At 33.0% G+C, this 25,472-nt stretch overlaps 1 pseudogene; it reads right to left on the bottom strand.

Annotated features, from left to right (window-relative positions):
- Positions 1–10,949: 10,949 nt before the first annotated feature.
- LOC143084218 (uncharacterized) lies at positions 10,950–25,367 on the bottom strand (annotated as a pseudogene).
- Positions 25,368–25,472: the final 105 nt, after the last annotated feature.

Genomic DNA, 25,472 nt, shown 5'->3' with positions numbered 1-25,472 from the left:
TGGTTCGCGTTTACCACAAATTGCTGAAACAAATCAATCCAGGCTGGAACTTCCAGAAAAATTTGAATTTTACACAGATAAGTTCAAATTATACACAATATTGATTTAAATTTCACGCAATGTTTTAGAATCACAAGTTATCAAGACGAAAGTTAATGATAAAAGGAAGTGCACACATGGCACGTTAACTTGTGCTGACCCCACAAGATCATTGACCAATAAGAAGTTAGGAATCCACTCACATGGTTTTCTACACGTAAAAAAGTGTTATACAATTTAGACAATTAATCAAATAGCAATGTTATACAAATCTGACCCACTGGTCACTTCAGAGACATCGTAAAATTTACAATATAGAGTTCTCATTCTTTATATTAGTTAAAGCTATAAAACTACAAAGTTAATCTTCCCTGCTGTCTTAAATTATTTTATTCCGCTTCTTAATTAGCCAAAAAAAATGGTTTTAATAGCACTGAACTTGTACTTCAATTTGAAGGTAAAAGTTTTATACTTTAAATATGTATGTGCTATACATAGTAGTACATTTTTGGTATTCACATTTTTGTACCAGAACAGTTCTTTTAAAATTTAACATTTTGATAAAATTTCATATCAAATTGTAATAAAACAAGTACTATAAACTATTGGAACCTTCGTTAATAGTACAAAACCTGTACATCAAATGGGAAGAAAACATCGAGTATTGTTAAGTTTGACAAATTTGAAATTGCTGCATCAATACTACACTATTTAAGTACATGTTTAGTACTGTAAATGTGTAGTAATAAAAATAGACAGGTGCAAAAGTAGCTGTGTATATGACCTACCGTATATCACAATCTCATAAACAGAACATAGCATTCAAAGTGATATATTTCAATTCAGGAAGATCTCACATCGTTCACCAGCTGATTTATACGAAATGAGGATATTTTTCCTTTCGATATTGTGAAAGTTTACTTACCTATTAACCTCTTTCTAATGCTGCCGATTTCAATAACATTTTAAGATAAGAGTTAATTTAAATAAATAATTAGGATTGATGGTTTTTTATATATTTCTTATTACGCGTTTTTTTTTTTTTTTTTCAACCAGCCGCTTTTTCCACTCAGTTACTACGTAAGAAGCGAGCACATGTCATACCTGTTTTTCAAATTGTGTGTCCATTATTTCCTTGTGCAAGTTTGTTTTGCCTTTTTTCTATGAGAAGTCGGACATTGATGGCTGATGTTGTCGGATATTATTCATTTGTTATTGTCCAATATTTAATTTTTATTATTCCTTTGATCCTTTTATGTAATATTTAACTTAAACGTGACTGAAACTACTCTCAAATTAGAACTTTTTGCGCATATGAATTTATACTATGTAAAGTTTGCCGATGTGATCATAGACTATGAGTGTCTTTGTTTTCTATCAACAGTAGGGAAAGACTTTCAGTTACATAGTGTGTTAGTTAAGTTTGAATGTTTATAAAGAAGCCAATTAAAAAATAGTGTCTTAACGGGATATTTTTCTGTACTTTATGCAGAGAAAGTGAAGTATAATCCGAACGATAACGCTGTATGGAGTTTGATACTGCAACTGTGATATATGAGCATTAAAATTAATATGACGTCAATACCGAATATAGCTTCACGGAATTTTAACTGCGTCCGTTTCAATTTAAACAAAATATTCCTTTAAGAACTGTTATGATAGCTACAGTAGAAAATGAATAACTTTATATCGTCTCGGAATATATCTACTAGTTCCTTTCTATACAATAAAACACTTATCTACAGGCTATTAGGGCATCAGCAAGTTTACTGTCCAACTGGACTGCAAGTATTTCCCTCCGTTTCGAGTTAGTTGGCGCTTTAACGACTGATAAACTTGCTATGTCATCATAAGTGTATTTTCTGGTATGATTAGTCATTTGCTAGTATAGAACTGTGACTATTCTGATGAAAAATTCCATTAGCACTTCTAGAGATTTAAATTTTGAAAACGATTATTTTGAAATTGCATATAAATTTTACAACTTAGTTTTGCATTTAAATCGTAGATGATCCTGAGTATATGTTTCAATTTGGAAACAATCATCTTTTCAGCGCACGGAAGAGCAATTTAGACTACATTACATTTGTAGTTTACAGTTTTAAGTGTTGGAAAGGGATTCAAATTAAAGTATTTTAATTTAAAAAAAAAGAATCTCCCGTGACAACCGAAAATAGATTTAATCCTTATGAAAGGATCTGAAAAATGTTATCAGAACAGCACTGAAAATGTTTGTTTATTTAAGTACAAAAATGTATCGCTCGATATTCTTATTGGTTTTTCTTTTTGCCTGGACTTTGTGTGAAATAGTCGTTATCAAAAAACAAAAAGATAAAATATATAATGGACATATGCTGTTTGAACAGACGATGCCGATGTGGTCAGTGTGTGCCCAGTTTTGCTCTAGATTACAATTGTGCAAATCTATAAACTTTATCACATCGAATAAATCATGTCAGATATTTGATGCTGAACCCGGGGAAAGTAATTACCATGGTAAGCTCATTGAAAGCACTGGAAATAGCTTTGTAGCGGCCACAACATTCCCCGAGGTATGTATAATACACTAATATTGGTGTTACATTTTGGTAACGTCGTATGTTAAAGTCAAATTCACGTATGTATGACGTGTCGTAATAAAGTCTTTTCACTATCATGACTATACATAGTCTATAAACATATTGTTTCTTTAAATAAAAGGAGATAAGGGTATACACCATGTTCTGTGTAGAAAAAAAGAAATGTGTGGAAATATTATTGTTTTTTTTTTTTCATAAATGAAAGATGTGTAGTATACACTTTATTGCCATATTTAATTGTTTTCGTCACCTGCAATTATTTTTCTGTATATTTCATATAAATCTACAGGTTTTTTTCAATATTTCTCTGTAGTATCACGAGAAGCTAATACCCCCTCTTGTAATATAACATCGGCGACGTCATTTAGAATTTTTAAACAAAAAAGAAAAGTAGGCCAAACATTTTTCTATAAGTTAAGCGGTACCAAATTATAACTATAGTGATGTCTTTACTGTTGGGAAAGATTGGCAGGGGGGAAACAGACTACGTATTTATACTACTATCAAATTTCCATAGGAGAAACATGACAATGATCGAAAATTTCCGCTGGGGAGAAATTGTCTCAATCCCTCAAACCCTCTCTTTATTTAGCTATAGCGGAAATGTGACAGATTAGTTCTCCGTAGATTCGGGGGTACGACAAGGGGACAATATGGCACACTCACTGTTTGCCCTGTTTATAAATGACTTATCGCTTGATATTAACTCTTTACATTGCGGTGTCAAACTTGATGAAAACTTATTTAGAGATCAGTATATTACTGTATGCGGATGACATTGTCTTGATTTCTGACACAGAGGAAAGTCTACAATGTCAATTGTCGAAGCTTATGAACTTGTCCGCTAAATGGAATCTATATGTGAACTGCGATAATACAAAAATAATGTACGCTTTGCAATTAATCTGTTAACTACACATCGAGATACAGGTACTTAGGATTTACGATACCAGAAACAACAGACTATGCGGACAGTGCGAACGAATTGGTTACTGCAAGTAGCAGAGCTCTTGGCGCCCTAACATCAAAGTATTACGAAATTGATGGACTAGATTACAAAACATTTACTAAGCTTTTCAGTAGTATGGTGACCAAAGTTATGGACTATTCATCGGGAGTGTCGGGCTACAAGATATACGATAAACTAGAGACCCTTCAGAACAGGGCTATTAGAACTTTTTTGGTGGCGGAAAAAGTGCACCGAATCAAGCAATTCGTGTTGACATGGCGGAGTAATATCATTAGACTTTGGCATCGAATCATGAGTGTGAATTCCAATAGATTGCCGCACCAAATTTTTGAATGGGACTCCATTTTTTCCAAAACACATAAAACACTTGGTATAATGATCTACAACAGTTGTGACTGCTTAATTTTGATGATTTGTCCATTACTCTTCATTTCATATATATCGAAATGTTCTTTTTGCAAAGGAATTTGATGTTATACTATGGATTCATTTATTTTTGTGGGTATTAATTCTCGTGGATTTGCCAATCTCTGCATACAAAGCCTAAAGAAAATTTCTAATTCGTTAAAAATTTGAATTCGTTGTTCAACTGTACCAACGAAACCCACGAAAATTGGTATCCAAAGAATAATAATGAATCCATAGAAGTATTTGTTTTCGAACAAATGATGTTGTTTATATTCTTTTTGATGATCTGTAACAACATGGCTCTGACAAATTCAGATTAATATTAAAATTGTTACATTATGGAAGACATCCTTTCAACGCTCATCGATATTCGATAAAAACATAATTCAAAGCATAAAATATTCTTTTTGCAATTTGGAATCAATCATACTGTCTTCATTGATTTTTTCAAATATGCATAACACGATACTGTTCATTGTTTTTATTACCAACTTTGGAATTTTTTAATATAAAACGTTTGTTATAAGTTTTGTGATCGGAGACCTTAAGGGATCATTCGTACTCTTAGTATTGTTTTGTTTTTTGTTATAAATGAGATTGCTATTCGAATGAATGCCGTACAAATTTTATATATAAAGACGTATGTCACTTTTTCAGAAGATTTTTTGTAATGATGTTGGGACAATGTATTTTGGGCTAGGTGTTTGGTAATGATTTCTAAGCTTTGGCGGGATTCGTTAGTTTACTTTCGATTTCTTTGCTTTCATGCAGATTTTTTCAGACTTGTTTTACAAAAGGATATGCGTTATCATTAATTTGAGAAAATAATGTTCTCCATATAAGTGTATTCTGAACTGTTTTGTCGTAATGGTGTGATATTTATCTTTGGTGTCTACAATCAATAATGACATCTTACCCGGTCTGAAAATTGCGTTATTCACGTCTTACACACATCCTGTGTTCCAGTTAGGATTTCTGAATTAGGGCATTGAACGCGTGATATGATATTAATATGAAAACGGCATGTTTTAATAAAGATATCAAATCAAATACTATTTTCACTCATTAAATCACTGGTTACTTATATATATATACAAGTACAAAATGATAAGCCCAGATAAAACTCAAAAATAAAGTATTTTGTGCTCATTGCAAACATTCCAAAGTATATGAGAGAACATATTAAAGAAAACATTGCTCATATGAATGTTTAAACCTTTAACTGTATTGATAATTTTTGGAAAGATTATTGTGTAACAAATAGGTAAAGTGTGTGTACAAAGATCTTGTTGACAAAAATGTGCAACTGCCAACAGAAAAGTTTGTTACAATGGGAGAAATCACTAGGTATTGAAATTAAGATTGGTCAGAATATTATATTATTTAAAAAAAAATGTGTAATGCCACTTATTTAAGAACTTTTCAATACAAATTTTTACATAGAATAATTGCAACTTATACTTTCTTGTATAAAATTATACTGAAAGATTCAAAACTTTGTACTTTTTGTAAGGTTTCTGATGAAACCATGGAGCATTTATTCTATGAATGTCCAATAACACATTTTAAATGCGATCTTTTTCACAATTAAATGCGATCTTTTTCACAAAAATTGAGACAATATTTTGTGATCTTTACGTTTTCTAAGAAACACATTTTTCTTGGCATTCAAGATGAGAGTTTACTGTTGAATTGATGATTCTCAGTACAAAGAACTATATTTTCAAATGTAAATTGTATGAAAAAAGACCAATTATTACAGGCCTTTAAGCAAAAATAAGAAATTAACAGGAAAATGAACATTATATAGCAAAGACAAATGGTACCACACCTTTTTTTTTTTAGCCAGCAGTATGTAGACATATCTTAGAAAAATCTTAAGTATGCTAGAAAAAAAAATTGAGTTATCTTTCTTTATTCTGATGCTCTCCTTCTTTGGAGGATTATATACATTACGTAGAAGAAATAAATAAAATCAACAATGGCTGCCAGGTTTGTTAATTTCGTATCAAAAGTGATGGCAGGCAAAGACAAGTACGTCTGAATATGCTATGTTTTAGGGAAACAAGTAAAACGACTTTTTTTTAAAGTTGATTATGGTTTTAGACTTTCTGTCAATTACGTTTCCTCGATAAATCTACGGTAAACGTTGCAAACTGTGTTATCGTATGAACATTTTTTTCCAAGAAAAGACATATGCCAACTGGTCTATTCTATTTGAATGAAAAATGATGATCATCATTAATGACCAATCTGATAAACGGATTACCTGTAACAACAGACTATGACACCTGTTATAATCGTTGATTAGCACGTGGTCGTACACAAAGTCATAAGCTTGTCGCTATGTAAAATTTCGTAATGGCGGATCAATCAAAACAAACAAATAAAAATACAATCGATAATCGAACAATGGAGCGCACCGCGCCTTCTAAAAACGTTCCTGCTAGAACACTGGGTCACATTTGTTTCTTTCTCTAATGGTAAAGTAAAGTTATATTATATGTTTTTTGTAAGTATCCGAAAATAGAGGAAATACTCGAAGAACCGTTAAATGTGTATGTTACCCGTTGTCTACACGAAAACTATAAGATTTTTCTGGTAAGTATTCGGAAAACTGATCGACAAAACTTTATGAAAATCAATAAGCCATCTGTAACTTATTTTCTTTTTCTTACGTGCTTTTAAAATTCTTTTACAATAAATAACACTTTTACTGTATTTTTCTGATATAAACTTTAAAAGCCGAATTTTGGTGTCAAGTACGGTGAAATCAGAAAACGTAATGTCAATGTATTTTTAACAACTGCAATAATATAAACTGTTTGTCCAGTTTTTGCGTCATGTCCCTAAAAAAGTAATTAGGCAGTTCGACGTGCATTCATAGCAATTTTTAACTTTTAACAGTGTTTTGTTGTTGAATCTTTTGTGTGTCATCATCTAAAGTCGTTTAACATTCTAAACACACCAATCCTCTTTTTTTAGATGAATTCGAATAACCACATACAGTGTTATAACTGTGATTTTAAAAAAAATACACTTTATGAATTTGCTGTACATGTGTTCAAAGGATTTTTTATTTCACGATCAAAATTGGAAGTCAATAATATTTAAGAATGCATAAGTATGGAACGCCATAGCTGTCTTATGTGTCTTTTTTATTGCTTTTTTATTACAAGATGGTGGTTTTCTATCATAAGATGGTGGTTTTCTATTATAAGATGGTGGTTTTCTATTATAAGATGGTGGTTTTCTATTATACGAAGGTGCTTTTCTATTATAAGATGGTGGTTTTCTATTATAAGATGGTGGTTTTCTATTATAAGATGGTGGTTTTCTATTATAAGATGCTTTTTTATTATAAGGTGCTTTTTTATTATAAGGTGCTTTTTTATTATACGATGGTGCTTTTCTATTATACGATGGTGGTTCCCGTGATTACCCTGAAGCGTGGCGTGTATTTGAATCTCACCGAACCAACATGGCGGCCATGGCTGTGAATACTAAAATGTTAAATGTTTTACAGAAATTAAACTTGCAGCAAGCATTTCCAAACTTTGAGAGAGAGAAAATCACTCCAGACATTGTATGTAGGCTTTCGACACATGAAATGGAAATATTAGGTGTATCTAGTAGGGCAGATATGATGAAGTTAAGAACTGAATGTGTAAAATATGGAACGTCCGCCCCTAATAAAATAAACTCTGAATGCGGCCCTCCGAAATTTGATATCCCAAAGTCTGTTCTAAAAAGTGTTCTGGAAAATGGATTTAAAATATCCGACATTTCTAAATTGTTGTCCGTGTCTGAAAGCACCATTTACCAAAGAATGTCACAGTTCGGATTAAGCAAAATGAATTTTACACAAATTGGTGACAGTGATTTAGACTTGACACTTGGACAAATAATAAAAGAGTTTCCATTGTGTGGCGAAACACTATTGCAACAGATGCTTCTATTAAAAGGCATAAGAGTACAGAGATGGAGACTGAGGGAGTGCATGCATCGATTAGATACCGCCGGTGTACAGGCGAGACGTACGGGTAGGCTTCATAGGCGTCTTTACAATGTAATTGGTCCAAATCACCTTTGGCACATAGATACAAACCATAAACTTGTCCGGTGGAGATTTGTAATTGTAGGTGGCATTGACGGGTTTAGTCGATTGATAACATTTTTAAAATGTACCGACAACAACACATCAAGAACAGTTTTGGATTGTTTCTTCTCCGGTGTTGCAAAGTATGGGATACCCAATAAAGTTAGGTCTGACAAAGGATTGGAAAATGTTTCTGTGGCAAACTACATGTTGATTCAAAAAGGCCCAAACAGTATGGTAACGGGAAAAAGCACTCATAATCAACGGATTGAAAGACTATGGAGAGATGTGTATGACGGTGTGCTTAGTTACTTTTACAACTTATTTTATTTCATGGAAGATGAAGGTTATCTAGACCCACTAAAACTGACAAACTTAGCTGCTCTCCAACTTTGTTTTCATGGACGAAATAAACAGGAAGCTGCAATTTTGGGCAGAAGCATGGGCTGGTCATAGACTACGCACTGTTAATTCATCTCCATTGAGCTTGTGGACTTCAGGTCAACTTCAAAATGCCGTAGGAATTACCGAAGGAGAAGCAAATTTGCAAGACTATGGAATTGAAGGCTATGTGGATCAACATGATGTAGAAGAGGGCGAGAGACCAATATTTGGACCCCTTGCACACATGATAAGTGATCAATGCAGACTGGATTTAACTCAACAATTGATAAGAAGCAATACTAACTTTGGAATAGATTATTATCTTGAATGTTTGGAAGTCATTGAAAGAAATAACTAAACTGGTTATTAAAACTTATTTGTAATTTACTAAATTGCCTTCATATCTTGAACGTAAATGGATAACTGAATAACTTCTTTATATACTTAATCTTATAAAACCCCATGACTTTCAACAACTTTAAGCTTTAAAGTGGTATATTGGTTATATATAACTGTATCATTTTGTGTAGAGGTAGTACACGAACAACGTACAGATCTGTAGATCCTCTAACTATTTTAGTATTTTTTATAAAATTGAGAATGGAAATGGGGAATATGTCAAAGAGACAACAACCCGACAATAGAAAAAAACAACAGCAGAAGGTCACCAACAGGTCTTCAATGTAGCGAGAAATTCCCGCACCCGAAGGCGTCCTTCAGCTGGCCCCTAAACAAATATATACTAGTTCAGGGATAATGAACGCCATACTAATTTCCAAATTGTACACAAGAAATTAAAATAAAATAGAACAAGACTGACAAAGGCCAGAGGCTCCTGACTTGGGACAGGCGCAAAAATGCGGCGGGGTTAAACATGTTTGTGAGATCTCAACCTTCCCCCTATACCTCTAGCCAATGTAGAAAAGTAAAAAACATTATAACCAATTTTTCTAACTTATAAGGACGCTGAGTTGGCAATTGAATTGTGCAAGTCTTTTTGCTGCACGTCTTTCGAATCTTGATAGAAAGTCGAGTAGATTGAGGGGCAAGGTTAGTGTACCCATAAACATGGTTCAACCCCACCACTCTGCCAAGTTTTGCCAGAGTGCCTGTATCAAGTTGGGAATTCTCTCTTCCTTCTGTACATTTTCCTTTTTGTGTTGTCGCTGTATGTCTCTATTTTGATGGCTTGATTGGTGGTGTTGGTGCTGTTTGATGTTTTATATCGAATTATTCCCATTCCCTGTTTTATCTTTATTTTTTATATATAAAGGTTGGCTACATGGTTCAGCTAAATGAAATTCTTCGATAATGCTTTAAATGAAAACTTATGTAACTGTGACTTTTACATGCATTAAAAGAATTTGATCGATAATGAACACATATTTAAATGTTTTTGTTTGAACTGAAAATCATTGTGTCCTGAATATTAAGTCATTGGTCTTACAATTTGCCAAATTAAAAAGTACTTCAACCAGAGACATATAATACTAGAGATAAGCAACTTTGTGAAATCTCGAGAAATAAAACATGTATAAATCATATATATATATATAAAGAAAGAAAGTAGTTAAGTGTGTCACAAGTATTCGGGGAGTACACAAGTCCATTGTTTAAAAAAAATGTACTTTTCAAAACTGTCCGAGGTACTAGCTATATATATATAGTATGTAGCTGAATGTACATATTTTTACTATTAGACTTGGGTTAAAAGCATTTTTAATGTAATGAAATCAATGCTAATATTTGCGAAAATGCTTTCAAGTGATTAAATTTGGCTATATAAGAGTATCACCTATCTTGAACTTGAGCTAAATTTCATTTCAAGGCATCTTCTACCGTTCTCCCACTAAGAACAGTCTCCAACTTGTGTGGTGATGCTCATCTATAACGCAGATTATCTTAAGTCTATCAGTAAAATTTGAATGTTGTAAGTTTTTTTAGTAGTATCACTGTTGAGCCTGAGGGCCAAATGCGAGAAATTTTCGAAGAGGGTCTGGAGTGCATTGTCCCCCAGATACCTTTTTAAAACTTAGTCATGGTATGAAGACTTCATACACAGAAAATTCAAATTAAATAGATTTTTTTCTACTGAAATTCCTCCAGTCAGATTTACTAAAATAAATAAACTGTTATCATAGAGATATGGCTCCCTTTTTGGTAATTTTTATAATGCATGCAAGTTTTGCAAATATTCAAAGTCAATGAACCATGACTGTACGTACATGGCTAAACAATCTCCATGGAAATGAGATGTGCCAATGCTAATACCTAAGACCATTGACTTATCATAATTCCCTTTTAACAAACTTAAACACAAACTAATACATGTAAACTAAGCAAAAGTTTAAGTGAATAGACCATGACTGAGAGGAGGGGCCAAATAATCTCCATGGAAATGACATATGCCAATGCTTATACAACTGCATACCAATTGTCATTAACTTACCACTAGTGGTTCCCAATAAACTTACATCAGTCCATAATATGTATTTGCAAATGCATAATCGTACAATGCAAACAGGTCTTCTTCTGGTGGTTAAGAAATTTCAACAGAAGGTCTTGGCAATTTCATGGTGTTGGTACATGTACTTGCAGTTGGAATTAAACTTGTATCAGATTTAATCTCAACAAAATCAATGGATGGATGCAGGGTAAAACCAAGAACAGGTTCTTCTGGAGTACCTGTTACAAACTGCATAATATCTTTCAGGCATACAGCTCCCCTTCTACCACCTGTAAAACAAACAAAATACAGATGAAAGTTAATGAATGGCAAAAATATTATGGTCAATACTTGTCTTGTTTATTGTTCATTTTTTGTACATAAATCATTTTAAATTAGGCCGTTAGTTTTCTCGTTTGACATTGTCATCTTGGGGCCTTTTATAGCTGACTATGCGGTATGCATGGTATGGGCTTTGCTCATTGTTGAAAGCCGTATGGTGGCCTATAGTTGTAAATTTCTGAGTCATTTTGGACTCTGATGGAGAATCGTCTCATTGGCAATCATACCACATCTTCTTTCTTTATATTCTGTATTTGTGGTTTTCTGTCTGTCAAAAAATACATATACTATAGTTAAAAAGATAAGTTCTTATGAGTATATTAATACCCTCGCTTCCAATAATGCAATATAAGAAAACAAATTCTTAAAATCATTTTGTTTTTTATTACTTTTTTTAATTCAAATCTGCAACATGCATAGATTTATATAATGACAAATTAAGCATTCTGTGAGTATTGTATAACCATACATAGTCCCCTACCCATTAAAAATTCATTGTATTGGAAAAAATTCTAACTTAACTATAACTTGTTATGGTGTAAACTATATAACAAATCAATATCTTCAAGCATGATGAAACAAGAGGCTCTCAATCGCTCTCCTGTTATTGTTTTGCTTAAGAGGCTGTCCAAGTAAATATCAGGCAAATCCTATGATATGAGTGGCACACCATAATTTTTTTCCCACTGAATTTTTGGTTCCAATGCAATGTTTATATCATACAAAGGATATATATGTCAAAGATATTTTTGAACCAAAGTGGATGGCTCAAAAAAGGATTTTAAAGTTCACTAACAATGCAACAAAATTGTGTACAAAATGAAGAGATATCTCCCTTTTCAATGAATTGTCAGTGCTTTCTGTGTATTTTTTTTTTTCTCTTTATTTGTGAATTTGAATTTGTGATATGAAATAGATGAAAAAAATTGGAAAACAAAATATGTCATGTGCCACCCACTGCCTGGTTTTTCCATGGACACCCTCTTTAAAATCTTTCATGATCATTAATGATTATTTTTGCTTTTTACCCATATGATCCATTTCAGCCATAGTATCTGTGTTTCTTGATACATACAAGGAAATGACATACAAAATTTATACTAGATTCATTTGAAGAGATTTTTAAAGTTAAAAAAAATTAAACAACTTGTGTAAAATTGTCCTTAAAGGGCAATAACTCCTTTAGAGTTCAATTGACAATTTTGGTCATATAATTTTTTTGTAGATCTTACTTTGCTGAACATTTTTGCTGTTTACAGTTTATCTTTATCTTCAATAAAATTTCGAGATAATAACCAAAAACTGCAAAATTTCCTTAAAACAACCAATTTAGTGGCAGCAACCCAACAATGGGTTGCTCGGTTTCTCTGAAAATTTCAAGGCTGATAGATCTTAACCTTTTAAACGTTTAAATCCATGTCAGATTTGCTATAAATGCTTTACTTTCTGACATATAAGCAAAAACTGCATTTCACCCCTACATTCTATTTTCAGCCATGGTGGCCATGTTTGTTGATGGATCAAAAATTTGGATACAATTCATAAACTAGATTCCTAAAGCAACAGTCATTCAAAGTTAAGAAGTATAATATTAGGCACAAGTTTCACAGGAGAAGATTTTAAAAATAGTTTACAACGACAGACAACAGACACCAAGAGATGGCATGAGCTCACCGGTGAGCTAAAAAAGTGTTTAAAACTGATTATCTAAGTGAATTTTCTAAGTCCAAGGACCATAACTCTACACAAAATCTTCAGACTGGAACATAATTCAACCTTGATCTGTAACTTTGTCATGGTAAAACTATAAACCAATAATCAAATCAATATCTTCAAGCATGAAGAAAAAAGGGTGGAAAACTGATTTGCAGGACTGACAGATGAACATACAGACAGTGCAAACCTAAAGTCCCCTTCAACTTGTTCAGTAGGGGACTAAACAACTTTGAAACAGATTTCTTTAAAATTTATTACTTGGTTAACGAGAAATTGAAGCTAGTGGATGTGAACGCTACAGTTCATTTTCTTTATTATTGAATTTAAACTGTCCTGATCCTTTAATCTATTTTGTTTACCCAAGCTATAAGAATATAATTTGCCTTTCTGCCATTCAAGATTGTGTTTCCAGATAATAATCTGAGTATCCTTTGTCTGATTGAAACAAAACTTGTACAGCTCAAAGGGATGGGGAAGGGCAAAAACCGGTTTTGGGGTCAGTAGGTCACTGTTCAAAAAAATGTATTTTTTAGTAAAATTTTAATTTCTGGATGCATATATGATAACTTGAGTATCCCTTGCCCTATTGAAAAGAAACTTATACAGATGGAATGGTTAGGAGAGCGAAAACACCCTATAGATTTAAGGGTCGGTAGATTAAGGTCACTGTTACTAAAACTAGACTTTTTAAAAAATAAAATATGTCCATTTGAAACAAAACTGATACAGAAGGAAGGAAAATTGATTTTTGGGTACGTAGGTGAAAAGTCAAGGTCACTGTTACTAAAATTAAAATTTATGTAAAATTTTCATTTCAGGATTCTAACTTGAGTATCCCTTTCCCAATTGAAATGAAACTTATACAGAAGGAAGGGATAGGAAAGGGAAAGGACCCTATTTACATGTTTTTAAGGGTCAGTCATAGTTCAAAGGTCACTGTTACTAAAGATAAATAAATAATAAAAAAAAAAGTTTGTGGGGGACCATGAGCACTGCTCTATTTTTTTTTTTTTTTTTCATTTTGTGTCTGCTGTTTGGATTTACAATCTTAACAAACAACATAGGACAAAGGAACATACTTGCAGCTGTTCTCAAATATTTTAGATATGCTGAATACACGAAATTCTCATAACGTCTACTATTTGATCCTTCCTCGGAAAATCTTGGCGGTAGTAGTTGTATGAAAGCTCTTATTGTGAGTGTTGAGCTGCTAGGTCGAAAAAGATGGATAAACATAGGCAAAACGCTACCAATCTACAAAGATAACATTATAAAAATAAATACTGATCTTTGATTGCATAATTTTTCTTCTAGACTATTATCAACATGATTAAAGGTAAGGCCAAATAAAATATATATATGTGTGGTTCCAGTTACATCCTGAAAATCAAAGAGCTGATTGCTCTGAGGTGGGAAAAGTTACATAAAAGGTCATTTGGATTACCAAAAAAGCAGCCCCCACCAACCCAGCCTGCTCTGTCCCGTTATTGCTTTCCACATATTTTTTTCTTCTAAAATTAATAATCAAATACTGTTGATTCAAATAAAATTTTCTATAACTAAACTCCATACATTGGTCTCTGCATTGTCAACTTGATGTAATGCAAGCAATTACATGTATAACAGTAATTGATTTAGTTTCACTTGAAAGTTTTCTGTCAAAGGAAGATGTATAGTTCACTTTAAATGAAAACTGGCCACCAAAATTTTGAAAGATTTTCACTAATTTATTCCTGTTTTTACAATTACAATTGGAGAGGCAGAGAGACTGGTCAAAAGCAGAAGGTTTACGAATAAATCGGAAGGATGGCAGATTAAATGTCATAGTAGAGCTTAGTAGAATGGTGTAAATTGATCCGCTACTCTGCCATTTATATTCATGAAAAACTGTATATCTAATAATGGCAATAAATAAATAAAACTACTGTTGTGCATGTTTCTTGTTTTAAACCGTGGGTTCATATCATTCCCATTTGAATGATAGAACATCATAAATAAAGATTTTTATAAGCAAACTGAACAGAAACAGGGAGTCCCCATCAGATTTGGGATTTCGGTGGTTGTTAACCTTTGAACAGATTATACAATAAACTAAAACTATCACTTTAATGACTGATCTGAAAGTATGCTTTATTAAATCTGACGATGACTTTAGACAGCAAGATGTCCAAAAATGTATGTCACAGTACATGTGCTATCCAGAATGGGAATCTACTTCAAGTGAATTTGAAGTGATTCAATATATAATACTCATAAAATTGAGAATGGAAATGGGGAATGTATCAAAGAGACAACAACCCGGCCATAGAAAAAACAACAACAGAAGGTCACCAACAGGTCTTCAATGTAACGAGAAATTCCCGCACCCTGAGGCATCCTTCAGCTAGCCCCTAAACAAATATATACTAGTTAAGTGATAATGAACGTCATACCTATATGTGCTTATAGTAAATTTTGTGAATTTCTTACCTTGATTAAGCCAAGACAATCTAAGCCATTTCTTAGATTTTGTATACAAATGGACTCTTCTGCTTTATTGTTTGAAAATAACCTATCCAAGATGTTTTCTTCAAGAAATTTTGGAACTGTGCCATTCTGTAGTGTACTTAACCCTAAAAGAACAGAAAATATATAAAATAAATTTTAAAAAAAGCATATAGTATACATGATATATGTACTACTGACTAGAACTGTGTACATGTATAAAATATACATGTACATGTAGATACAAGATATTGATGCAGTGACTATTACATAACTAAGTACAATGTATATGTACACATGTAGATGTTATTTACATCTTTTTTTATATATTATTATTACTTTTAATATCTATACAAGCAAATGAAAACTGTAAGGTCCTCCAATCCATGTGTCGGCACTACCCCAGTACCCAGTGGCGGACTCAGAAGTTTTCATAAGGAGGGGGGGTTTCCAGTCACAGTCATGCTTCAGTGATTCCCAATATAATCAACCAAAATTTTTAATTTTTCCAATGAAATTAGTAAATCTTTTGGAAGTTGGCAACAAAAATAATTTGTATGTACATCATGTACACGCTGCAGTTTTTAAAATTTTTGGATTCAAGACTTTGGGACCGAATCCTTATTTTGTCATTTGTTTGTACAACATGTACCTGATGGACTTGGTTTTTGTATTTACATGTATGGTGAAGAAATACACTTGTTGCTCTGTTCCAGTATCAGTATATGATTTTGATAAATTTTGTTATCCTTCCTTTCATGGATGCTAAAAGAATTCATGTCGGTCCTGTTAGAGCACAGCAATCTGAAGTTCAGTTTCAAGACCAATTTATAAAGATTTGAATTCAATTATAGTTTACTCGAGAAATGTTCAAGGAAATTGAAAATATGATTAAAAGCCAAATAAAACTCAGGACCGCATTATCTTTTCTTACAAAATATGCTTTAAATATACATGTACATGTACACATGTACAAAATGTACATGAAGTTGACTTATTGCATATCTAAGAAACAAACTTAACCAGGAAAACTCAACATTGATTAATGAATCATGAAAATGAGGTCAAGGTCCTATGAATCCTGCCAGACAGACATGACGTACAAATGTATACCTTACAATCTTTACATGCTTTAAATATTATAATTGACCTTTAGGATACAGTATCTCAGAAACACACTTAACCAGGAAAACATAAGATTGACCAATGAACCATGAAAATGTGGTCCTGGTCAGATGATAATAGCCACACAGACATATAATGAAAATTGAGAAATTTAAATGGGAATTTGCCTGCATTTATAATTAGGATTTTTCCTTTTTAGACTAAAATGCGATTATTATTTTTGCGGTATTAACAAAATTCCTGTTAACATGGTTAAGGCTGTTTGATTCATATACAAAAAATTCAAAACACGATTTTAATGCATTGCAATTATAACCCCTTTGCATTTTTTGCAATAATAAAAACATTGCAATAATTTCTGAATTTATAGTATACATCTTCATGATCTTACAATCATTTCATAATCCAAATATTGTTTATCACTAAAAGTATTAGAAAATTAGACCCAAAAAAACAATAACTTAACCGTAGAAATGAGGTCAAGGTCTAATAAAACATGCCACCTGATCACTATCCCTATGTCACCCTTTCTGCAACAAAAAATGCAGGCTTGACAAAAACAACAATGTACCTATGATTTTTCTAACAGTTGTGTAGTCAGCTGCCAAAAACTCTCGGAGTCATTTGTCAAAATATTTCTCTTTTATGGCCAACAGAACTATTGAGAAAAACTCCTTCCTAGGTCCACCTTTTGATCAACAGCAGTCTGTAAAAGCATACATCATTTGTACATGTCATGATTTAATGCTAAGGTCACTTTTAAACATGTTATTAAATAGGAGAGGACACTATTTCATATACATGATATACATGATATACTATATCTGTTTGTCCAAGTGGACATATTTTCATAGGACACTATTATGAATCTGCCACTGTTTATATTGTACATTGTACCTGGCCATATGTCATTCTAAATGTGAATTATTTCAGTGATATTGTTGGCTTTTTTCAAAACTACCTCTACCCTTTTTTATTGGGAAAATATGCATCATTTTCATCAAATGGGGAAATTTAAAATAAACCAAAAATTTGACTGAAACTTTAATTTACAGACCCCCTTTCAAAAGTTTACCCTTGCTTTGAAGTAAGACCCCCTTTTGTCAGTGATTATTCATAAATAGACCCTCAATCTGCACATATAGTCATTTCAGGCATGAAAAACGTTTAAATGAGTGTTTTTCAGTTAGTATTCATGCACAATTACTACTAAGACTGCACTGTTTGGGAAAAAAGTTGTCTTTTTGGGAATAATTTTAAGCCATTTTTTTTCAAATTGGGATTCTTCTCCGGGGGAAAAAGCCTTTATTCTCCACTAATCATTTTTTAAGGCAAACAATATCACTGCATTTGTAACTTATACAATGTATCTCATATATATATACATGTATATGTTTTTATAATATGGATTTCGTTTTATTCATGTTGAGCTTGGCCATGGCCAATTAGTACAGGTTCATTAAGATTTCTTTTGCTCCCTCCACCACTTTAGATAAAACACAAATGTATTAAACTACATACATGTACATGTAAAATTGAAGTGATGGTTCTTAAAGTGAATTTATGTTAGACTCCAACAAATGTATTTATCAAGGTTTGCATTGCATATACCAAATGCACCTTTCGCCTAATGAAGGCTGATCATCAGTGGTACTTCTTACATTTTTTAACACAACTTTCATTGCGAGATTTAATGAACTGATACTTTCTTAACAGATTTTTCTTAGCAGTGGGAGTATTTTCCTGTATAATTCAAGGTTTCATCTTATAGATTACATGTATGTAATAAAATTCTAATGTTCGCGATCAAAATTTCACTGTTCGGGGGTGTTGCATTACTTTTAGTGGGGGTTATTAAAATAATGATACTTAAAGAAGTGATTTTTTGGAAGGAAATTGAGGTACATGTATGATACTTAAAGAAGCGATTTTTATGTCAATATCCTAGATTAAGTACAAGGTCATTACCTGACATGACCCAGTCATCCTATCAACACAGATGTTGGTTCTGATAATTTTACCAACATAATTTGTCCCTGGATCATTAGTATTCTATATTTAAAGCTACAATAAAATTAAATCACTTAGTCTAGTGATTAATTTGTACTACATGTACTTAAATAGATGATTATTAAAGAAAGACAACTCTTACTTCCAACCTTTATAGACATAATGTTGCTTGAATTAGTTATTTAGAAAATCACTCATTTAAGTAAGTCCCCTGACTGTGTATACATTTTGTAAATGATATACATGACATTACCTCATCATAAAATTGCACTTCCAATTTCAACCTTAAATTTTTATCTGTTATGGAATTTATTTCATCAAATGCTGTTTGTAATATATTGCTCCTATCAACCATTAGGGAGCTACCATTTGACTTTTATGGGGGGGGCTAGGATGAAATTTGAAAAAAAAAAATAGGCAGGACAGGAGTTTTGAGTAAAAGCAAAAGGCAGGATGAGACAATTGCCAAAAAAAAAGTCAGGACGACAATTTAGGTAAAAAAAAGCAGGACCAAACAGAGTGAAAAATAAAAAGGCAGGACAGAGATTACAGCTAAAAAAAATGCAGGACAAAATTTTTCATCCTAGCCCCCATAAAAATCAAATGGTAGCTCCCTTATAAAGCTGGTTTCTCCTTCGTCACATTGTGACAGATCAGCTATTTCTAGCTGTCTTCCTTTTACAACCACTGTTTGAAGATATCTCAGTATTTCCACTGGATTTTGCATATTATTTTCTATGCAGTATTCAATGGCTTTTTCAATAATAATGTCAATGTGTTCTGAATTTTCATGATGCTCAAGATTGGCAGTACTGACATTGGCACTCTCAGTCTCATTGACCTGATCAGTGAGATCAACAAGATAATGTTGTTCTTCAATGTCACTATTCTTATCAGGGCCAATTTGTGGATCAGGCAAATCATCACTTTCACTATCACTATTTTGACTAATGCATGTCTGTAAATGTTTTCTCAGTTCACGTACTGTAAACATCTGTCAGCAGCCATGACAGTGGACTTGTGATTGCTCAGGCACACTGTTTTCATTTACTGGTTTGGTGGACAGGCATTTTTGAATAGGCCTTACATATATTTTGGCTTGAGCTCCTAAATAGGATTTTAATGTTCCTGCATTCCACTGACAGTCAATTATACACAATTCACGACAGTTTTGTCGACACTTAAGAAGTTCAAAACCTCCAGAAGTTTTTAATTGAGGAAAACCTAAAGACTTCTTTCCATTGGCATTGTCACTTGTACAAGTTGCAGGAACTATGTCTGATGATATTTTATCCATAACTGCAGATTCGTTGTCATCCAGTGAAAAGCAGATTCTTTTTTCACCCAAACCTGCTTTAAAGTTGACCTCTTTTTGTTGTGTGGTTGGGGGTTTGGTTGCATCTTTGTCAGGCACACAGACAACAGTAACGGTCCAAGATCTCGAACCTTTTTCGCGTTTGTTATCATTTATATTGTTTGGAGTTCTGGACCTTTTTCGACCACGACCACGGCCACTTACGTTTCTTCCGAAGAGGATGTTTCTTTGTGATCTTATGTCACTTGCTAGAGTTTCTACAGTTGGTTCGTTCTTCTTCTTCTTCTTCTGGAAGTCCACCCTATCTGCAGGGTCACCGCATTTAAAAAAATTTGTTTATTTTTAAAATTGCGTTATTTAAAATTCTATCTACTGGTTAAAATTTAAAATAATATTAACAGAGTTAGAATAGGATAAAACTAAAAATTAGTTAAAAACAGGAACTTGTATGTACACTATACATTTAAAATTATAAAATGGATAAAAGTAATATCTTATCAGTTGTTTAAATTCTCTTAGCAAAGGAAAGTGAAAGGAACTACTAATCTGTACTAGTAATTGGTTAAATTTATGGACTAGTATGGTTTCTTAATAAGTTTAAATATATGTAATTAAAAGATAAAATGGTAAGGGATACGAATAAAAAAAGAAACTTGTAAAAATTAGTTTTAAGTAAAACAGTAGAGTTTGTCAATAGAATTTGGGTCTATAAGATTATTTACAGGGGTAATTAATTCATATGCTCTAGTTATGGTTTAACTATGAATTACTTAGCTACATCACCTAGTATTAATTAAGTATATAGACAAAGTAGTATAATACTTGTTATATGTTACATTCCCACGACTGACAGCCACTTGTAGTTTAAGCTCAGAACTCAACTGATTGTTCATTTGTTTTCCAAAAGTTGGGTTCTTTTAGCATGCAATGCATAGATCCAGTCTTTGCAGATTCGTTCTAAGTCTCTCTGCTGAGGCACAGTTATAAGGTCGTTCCTAGAACAGTCAACCAATAATTCTAGAAGATCCTCATCAGAATCAATTATACTGCAATAGTGGATATGATTATCCTCTAGTAGGGATTTTAGTCTATCTTGATGAATTTTTCTCACACAATTCAGACTTTCACAGTTGATTAGGAAATGTTTATAATCCTCAGGTCCTACCATGCACAATTTGCATTCTGCAGATTTTTTTCCGTCAAATCGGTTGGTAATACTTTGGGTTTTGTAAGGTCCTGTAAGTATCCTGGATTTTATTATCCCTTTGCTAACATCTCTTTTATTATCTCTGACACTGCTCCAACAGAAGTTTGGTTTTTTAAAGTTCCATTTGTTTACTTCCATATATTTGAGTGTTGATTTGCTTCTAGCAGATTCGGTTCATCTGTTTTTCCAGGTTTTGTCTATAACATCATGAGTCAATCGTTTCCAATTTTCTCTGGATTTAGTATAATCTCATGTGCGGATGGAAGATCATAAGATTTGAGAGTTTTGTCCACATTTATGTACCAACTATTTGATTTATCATCTTTTGTAGCTAGCTGTCTAATTCCAATTTTACACTCAATTGAGTTGGGATCTTTTGATATTCTTAGAAATAGGGAAATGACAGCTTTATGTACGAGTTGCTCAATAGATTCGGCTCCGAGTAAGATATAAATAGCAGCATCTGCAGTTCTTTGTGGTAAGGATAGAATTTGTTTAAATGTTTTTTTCTGAAAAGCTTCTAATTTTTGGATATCAGTTTTAGTAATGTTGAGAATTTCAATTCCATAGAGCATTCTTGGTATAACATAAGTCCGCCATAGTTTATACGATAATAGTGGATTTATACCATTTATTCCATGTAATCCAGCATTATAGGGAATACATTGTAGCTCTTGCAACAGAAATTCTATTCTCTACATTTGGATTATTTTTCTCTTGTCTTTCAATTCCTAAATGTTTAATGTTTTGCTTTTCGTCTATTTTTTCATTAAAAAGTTGAAGATTAATATCTTTATTCTTCTTGTTAATCATTAGAATTTCAGTCTTTTTGCTGTTTATCTTTACCCGATCGTTTTTGGTACAGTTTTCAATGATGCGGAGTTGGGTTGAGGCATCATGTTCTGAGCCAGCACATAGCATTATGTCATCTGCGCACGTTGGGCAACCCACATAATTGGTTCCAATTTTAATTCCTATGTTTGTGGATTCAAGAGTATCAAGGATATTCTTATTATAGGCCTTGTAAAAATTGGCAGAGAGAATTCCACCTTGTTTGACTCCCTGCTCATTTACAAATGTTTCCGAGATATATCCTTGAGATTTAACTTGTGTAGTTGTTTTGTTATATAGTTCCTTAATTAGTAACCATGAAGCTTGATTAATTCCTTGATGATATAATTTCCAAAATAGGTGTATATGGTCTACCACGTCAAATGCTTTTTCTGCATCCAGAGTTATTAGAATGAGACACTCGTTTTTATCTTTGGCTTCGTTAATTGCTTCAGAGATGAGAAGAGCAATATTAATAGAGGATGCACCTTTAGTGAAACCTTTCTGAAGCTTGTTTTGATGTTTATTTAGTGTACCCTCGATTCTAGCTCTAATACAAAGCTCCAAAATCTTACAAATGATGGAAATGACTGTGATGCCTCTATAGTTGGATGGAATAGTAGGGTCTTTGTCTTTTTTGTGGACAGGGGTCAGTAGACCTTTTTTGATGACTTCAGGAACATGCTTTGTATAGAATATATTGTTAATTAAGGTAACTAGGAATGCAGTTAACTCTGTTCCACCATAAATAAGATGTTCTGCAGTTAAACCTTCTACATCCCCAGCCTTTTTTCTTTTTAATATCGAAATACGCTTGGTGATTTCTGTTGAGGTAACAGGTTGAATTGTTATTTCTTGGTTTTCACAGATGTTGACAATGGTTTCCATGTCTAGCTTGACAAGATTATCATGACCAATGTTGAAGTTAGGATTTGAATTGGTTTTGGCTAATTTTTCAAAGTGATCTTTGAAGACGTTATTTATCTCGTTTGGAGTTGATGCTTCTTTTTCTTCAGTTATAAGGGTGTGCGTGAACTGAGAAGAAGAAGGCCGTTGAGTTTTAATAAGTCGAAAAAACAGATCCTTGTCCCTATCTGAAGCCATCATAATTTCTTCATGTAGTTTAATTCTTTTGTCAGCGGTTTGTTGCCTTTGTATTGATCTGACGGAACGTTTCGTCTCTAGTCTCTTCAAGTTGTAAATATTATTTTTCGAAGGAGGTGAACCAACCTTTTTCCACAGATAAAATGCCTTTTTTGACAGACCCACAGCTTTAGCAAGTTGTGGAGACCAGCTGATCTTCTTTTTTCTACTAAATTTGGATTTCCTACGGGGATAGCTCAAATTTAAAGCGTTAGTAAGACCAGAAATTAGCTGGTTTGTAGCTTGTTCAATACCGTAAGGTGTTCTCATGTTCAGATACTTTCTATCTTTTAGTTCCTCCTTCAAATTTTGTTCATAACTTGTTTTGTCAACCTTTTCCCAATTAATCTTAGTCACAATATCTCCATTCAGTTGTTTTTGAGCGGTCTGTAATCTAACAGAAAATTCAGCGGAGACGGGATAATGGTCTGATGTGTTGTGGCCTTCTCTTAAGATTTTCACCTGCATATATTCAGTTGACTCGTCATCATTCTCTCTAGATTTTGTTAGAATGTAGTCTATCTGTGATTTTGAATCACCTTGATGGTATGTATGGTCTATAGGGTAGTTAGATGGTAGCTCTATTTGATTTTCCTTACAAAAGTTTTTAAATAGTTCATCTTGGGTGTCCTTGTATTGTCTATGGAATGAAGCATTAAAATCGCCGGCGATAATAATTGAATGAGTTCTTTGATATTTCAGTAGTAATTCTTTTAAGATGTCCAAAGCTGCTCTATAAGCATCATGACCTTTGTCGGTACCTCTTGAGGGGAGATATACATTTATAAGACATATTGGGTCTTTTGTGGTTGAAATTTCGATAGCCTGGATTCTGTTATCTCCATCAGGAAGTTGAGAAAACATAGTTGACATGGACTTTCTATACAAAATTGCAATACCTCCATGGCTCTTGGTCTACTGATTGGAGATAAGGGTTCATTATCATCAATTTGTCTCGAGAAAGTTATAAAATCTGAATGATGTTGTTTCAATAATTCTTTTTCATAATTAAAAAGCCAATGTTCTTGTATCAGTACAATATCATGTTTATCAAGAATTTCATCAAAGTAGTTTTTATTGGAATTAAAGCCTTTAATGTTGAAAGAGACTTGATTTTCCTAAGGTTATATCATTCTTGTCACAGGGGGCTGCTATATCTGGGTCCAGGAGGAATGTTTGACCTTTGTCTAAAAAAGGATTGTATATGTGTTGAACATTCTTGTTTGGTGGCAATCCTACTGTGTCAGAACAATTTTCTGATATCATTGCCTCACTCCTTTGTTCAACAGCAAAACAGTTTTTACTATTTGAGTTTGAGGAATTTAATATGGTATTGGAATCAGGATTTTCAGGGTAATCATATGGTTTTGGTGAATCTCTAGGATGACCACTTTGTGAAGGAACATTCAGGTTTGCTTTTATTACATTTCATTTTCTGACAGCAAAGGTTTTTTTACTATCTCCTGTAGAACTGTTACTTAAGACATTAGGAACATAAGAATAAGAATTTGTGATATGCTCTGGTACATTTTTATCAGTAGATGTGTTTATCTGTACCTTTCCTTGAGTAGATGACATGTGGTGAATTTGAGAATGAATATGAGTAGATGGAGTGACAGCAAAACTGTTTTTACTATCTCCTGATGAACTGTTACTTATGTCATTAGAAACGTAAGATTTTGTGATAAGCTCTGGTACAATTTTATTACCAGATGTGTTTATCTGTACCTTTCCTTGAGTAGAGGACATGTGGTGAATTTGAAAATGAGGATGAATTGATGGAGTGACAGCAATACTGTTATTACTATCCAAGGGAGATAATTGTGTTGCAACTGCAGCTCTATGATATATCATTTGTGGATACTGGGCTTGCATGTGACTATTTGGTATGTTTTGTGACGGTGCCATTTGAGTTCTGCTTGGTTGTCTAAACATATAAGGTGGTGGAGCTGGAACTGTCTGCTGGAATAAAGGATGAACTGGTTGTTGTAACCAATGGTTTTGCACTGAAGTTGGAGAAGGTTGTACAACATGTTGAGAGTGTATTGTATGTACACATCAATATTACTTCTTTGTACATTTGCACTTGTTTCACCTTTTCTTCCAGTCTTATCCTATCCCCAATAGTGGTTACACCCAACCTAATCAGCTGCTGCTCTGTCAGACTCAAAAAATTGTCAATCTCAATTCTCTCCAATTCAAACGTTTCGTTCAAGTTCTGTAACTTTAACTCTTCTAGTATTTTTCTCATGCTCGTAGATCCCGCCATTTTTCCATATATATTGTCTAAAACAATGCCGGTTTTAGCAGGTGGTAGAATTCCGGTATATTGATAAATTCACTAATATAAATCATTTATGTTTAATTATTTTCT

This window comes from Mytilus galloprovincialis, chromosome 7 (genome assembly GCF_965363235.1).
Source record: "Mytilus galloprovincialis chromosome 7, xbMytGall1.hap1.1, whole genome shotgun sequence".
NCBI classification, from domain to species: domain Eukaryota; kingdom Metazoa; phylum Mollusca; class Bivalvia; order Mytilida; family Mytilidae; genus Mytilus; species Mytilus galloprovincialis.
Note: the sequence above shows the minus strand (reverse complement) of the source record. Positions and strands in the feature narration are given on the sequence as shown.